The sequence below is a fragment of the Equus quagga genome, unplaced genomic scaffold (genome assembly GCF_021613505.1).
Source record: "Equus quagga isolate Etosha38 unplaced genomic scaffold, UCLA_HA_Equagga_1.0 1080_RagTag, whole genome shotgun sequence".
NCBI classification, from domain to species: Eukaryota; Metazoa; Chordata; class Mammalia; order Perissodactyla; family Equidae; genus Equus; species Equus quagga.
The window spans coordinates 237299-242026 of NW_025795483.1; the positions used below are offsets into that span (position 1 = coordinate 237299).

Genomic DNA, 4728 nt, shown 5'->3' on the forward strand with positions numbered 1-4728 from the left:
TTCACTCTTTGGGACAAATTTTATCAATAACAATTATTCTGAAATTACACTTTTCTGTTGGCATGAATATTTGCAGGTGTATGAACATGATATTCTTTTAAAAGTCAACTGTGCATCAGATATGAAAGTACCAAGACTTACTATCTTTATACCAACGGTGTTCCATGAACTGTTATTCCATGCTGTCAAATGAGTGTCCATGCACACACACACACAGAACTACAGATGGAGTTTTTTCCCTTCAAAATACCAAGGGACTATCCTTATAACAGTTCATTGAGCAGCATTCATTCAACAGCCCTGGATGTTGTGTCTGGCTTCACATGACACTTTCGTGTTCACTCTTTCCACATCTTTGAATGTGGACATGTAAGTGCTGTAAATTTCCCTGAAAAGAATGTTTCTTAAGTAAATTTTCTGTGCAGTTGGTCTTTCATCACGTATAGAATGATGCTCTGGATTAGATATATTATTCTAGTCACATTTTACAAATGGAATTAAATTAGTCATGAAGTCTCCCTGGGTTTCCTATTGACAAGACAGAAATGTTAGGGTCATCTAAGACAATACAGTGTTCCCTTTCAGCATAAGTTTAATCAATTAAGATGAACTTGAAATTTTCCTTGGCAACTAGTGGAAATATTGATTGTATACAACACTATACTTCTATGTTTTTAGAAGGATCCATACATAGACTTCCAAGAGAGAGTACATGTTGTTGTCACAAAAGATCACAAGATATTTTATTCCTCTCTCCTTCTTTTTTCTTTTTTCTCCAATCCCTGCTAAAAAAAATAAGCACATATTTTTCTTTAAAAATTTCTGGACACAGAAATCAGCATCATGAACTCTCAGCTTCAATAAAGGTGAGGAAAGATATTTTTAGTTTTCAGTAAAGCTCAGTCTCTTAGTTGTTTTCTCTCTCCATGGCTCTGATAGATGGTGACTATGTGGTTAATCATTTTTAATAGATTCAACTCACAAATTCTAACTTTAATATGGCAACATGAAAGTCATGAAAAGGGGAGAGATTTACAAACCATTGCAAATAGAAATCTACAGAATCAATCTACTTAGAGGAATACAAATGTTAACAACAATATTGTAAAAGTGACTTTAGTAGTTCTCAACAGTGTCTTATCTGGCAATATTACAGATAATCTTTTCTGTTGATATTTTCGTGTCATTGTATCCAAATTCATTTTTAGAGACAAGATTAACCTTCAATTCACAGAATATACTACAAAACTTATTTCAGTGAAAATAAATGGGCTAAATTAAGTTAATCTGATTAAAATCAGGAGAAAGATTTAATTCTCACTGACCTAGTTCTAGTTGACTATGGATTCCTCAGTTTTCATATTGAGCCTAGTCATTGATTTCTTCCCCTCAGGGCATATGCACCACAGCCACAAATAGACTCTAAGAGTTGTCAAGGAGACACTGACATTTTTATCTTTCTAGATAACTCTCTCAATCTTGAACATTCTACTTTATTTTGGTTCCCATTATTAGTCTGGATTTACTCAAGAAAATGAACTGTTTTACAGAAAACAGAACAATTCATCCCATTTGCAATAACTTGGAAGGACCTAGATGGAATTATGCTAAGTGAAATAAGCCAGACTGAGAAAGACAAACACCAGATGATTCCACTCATATGTAGGATATAAACGAGTACTAGGACAAAGAAAACACTTCAGTGGTTACCGGGGAAGGAGGTAGGGGGGCACTGTGGGTGAAGTAGAGCACTTACGTGGTGACAGACAAGAAATAATGTACAACTGAAATCTCACATTGATGTAAACTATTATGAAATCAATTAAAAAAATGAGCTGTTTTAGTTAGGAAACTTCAGTAGCTCTAGTATATAATTTCTACTCACTTTCTTAGCTTTCTATAAAGTTATAAATACATCTTCTATATATATATATATTTTTTTCCAGATCTCTTAGAACTGTATCAAATCCAAATTAAAAACAATGGGAGCGATGATAAATGCTTCAAACCAGAAAAACCTAGTATATGGAACTATAAAATGTATAAGTGAATCAAATCCACTTGATTGGACATTGTTTTCTTAAATCAATTCTGCCAAATATTTATTTCCCAAAAAGTCCATGAGCAATGTAGAGAGAATTCCTTTTATTCCTGATTTAAGCCCTCCTTCTAACCCACCAAGGTTGGGAGCAGTGTCTTCCATACAAATCTTCATCTTGTTAGTACATGGCTCTGTTGCTGTCATTTACTTAAAGGTCCTTCTTTGTGATTTTTCTTCATTGACTCTAGAGAAATGGTTAAATAGACTTTCACAAAGTGCAGGATTTGGTAATGTATTGACCTCAAAAGTCCTCAGGGGATTAGCAATTTTCTCTGTTGGAGTATTTGCTGAAACATCAGCCAAGGTCTTTCATTTACTCCCACCTGGCACCCACAAACATCATTGGAGGCCAGTTTTAGAAATGCTGTTCAGCTTTGGTTAAACATATGTCTCTGACTATAGTTTGAGGTGAGATTTGGGTAGGTTGAATTGGAAAAGTTCATTATAAGGTTTTGTCGCTCATTTTGACATTTGTGAGTCTGGCATAAGATATGGGGTGGTTTTAAGCATAGGCCAGAATTCAGAGAATGAATTTTTCTCTGAAAACATGAGTGTTTTAAACGATATGGTTGCCCTGAGAATGGAAACGCCAGTCTCCAAGGTTATGTGGCAGATTAACTTGGGAGATTGTGACATTTTTATTAGTGCCTGACTGAGGAGACTTAGAAGGCAAGATTCTCATCTACCAAAGACTGAGTAATTTAAAAGTCATAGACATAGCAATTTCCTTTGGGATGAATTCCTAGGTGACAGATTCTTGTGATGTATTCAGGGTAATATAGATTTTTTTTCTCTACCCTACAGAGAGATAATCCTAAGGATTTACAGTTAAGCACTACACTTTCACACAGCAGCCATTGAAAAAAATCACATTCAGCGAAGCACTCAGGTATAAAGACCTCCAGAGGTAGAGAATAGAAACACTATAGAAAGGAGGCTCCACTACAATAGCCTCTTCCTCAGCTTCTGAGGTGATGGACAGCTGGCTGGAATCCTGCAGAGAGTCATCTTTCTTTGTTATCAACCTTTGTATTTAAACCAAATTGACACACTTCTGGAGTCCAGAACCTGAGAGGGAAGCCATGCCTTAAGTATTATCCTCAACAGTTAACAATTTTACTTCTCTATTTGCTGCCAACCTCACTCACAGTCTGTCCTTCTTCCTTGGTATTATTTGTTTTATTTTGGCAAAACATACATAACATAAAATTTACCATTTTAAGCAATTTTAAATGTACAGTTCAGTGGCATTAAGTACATTCACATTGTTGTGCAATTATCACCAATTCTCTCCAGAACTTTTTCATCTTCTCAAACTGAAACTCCATATCCATGAAACAATTACTCTTCATTCTCCTCTCCCTCAGTCCTTGTAAACTTCTGTTTTGCTTTCTGTTTTTATGAGTTTGACTACTAGTTGTGCTGGTCAGGCCGCTCTCTGTTCCTGTGGGCTACACAGGAACTCAGCAGATTGTGCTCATGTGGGCAGTGCATATGTGCTGTGTGAGAGGGTTGATGCCAGATGCTTCACTTAGCAAGTGGATCTGGGTCCAGCTAAGCTGCTGTGCTAGGCAAGAGTGGTGCTTTCATACAAGCTAGTGATGCAGTCATGGGCAGGTTGGCCAAGCTCTTGTGCTTGCTGGATGGGGCACATTCACACAGGCTGAGCGATTGCCACTCGGTGGGAAGCAATTTTGTGGATGGGGCCACCTTAGATTTATTTTTTTAGTTTCCTGTCCTTTTTGTTCATTCTTTTTATTTTTTCAGTTATAATATGTAATGATGCATATATATAAATATATATATTATCTTCTTTATTCAATTATAGTCACATTACATATGGAATATTTAGAACGTAAACTTCTGTTCTTTAAAGAGAAAAAGTGCAAACGATGATGGATATAAAAACAGAAACCGTGTGAAATTATATGAGTGTAAAATAAATCTATTTTTCATCCCTCACTAGTGTTTCCCAGTGTTCTTCCCCCAACTAGTCACAAGTCTATTTCTTAAGATTCTTCAAATACTAATCTTTGCAATTGCAAGCATATTTACATATGTATGTATACTTCTTTGTGTAAACATTTATATTTTGCTACTCAATATTGTGAAGATCTTTTCTTACCAATACATATAGGTAAACTGATTCTCAGTATTCTCATAATATGTAACATTCCCTTAAATTTTCGTAGAACTACTGTATCCAGTACTCTTCATGTTATTTTTGATCTTTTTCTATACATGTAAATTATTTATTTTCTGCAATAAATACATATGTTTTTGAATATGTGTTCTTAGAAATGTTAGTTCCTAGAAGTAGAATTTTTGGTCAAATGGTGTTACAAATACACTTCTGCCCTCAGTCTTGGAAAATATCTGCCTATCCACATTCTCAACAACCAGTACTGGTAAACATTTATGGTATATGACAGTCTGATTAATTAAAGAAATTGATTTTGCTTTGCATATTTAATTGAAATTCTTTCAATGCTGATTTAAGCATCTCTTCACATATTTAAAGATATTTGTATTTACTTATCTATAAATTGCCTGGTAATTTTTTTTTGGCCACGTTGACTTCTTTATATTTACCTAGTCATATTTATGAATATTTTATCTGTTGTTTG

At 34.8% G+C, this 4728-nt stretch overlaps 1 pseudogene; it reads right to left on the reverse strand.

Moving 5' to 3' along the window:
* LOC124232696 (olfactory receptor 4S2-like) overlaps positions 1-4728 on the reverse strand; it is a 101419-nt pseudogene that overhangs the window by 279 nt on the left and 96412 nt on the right.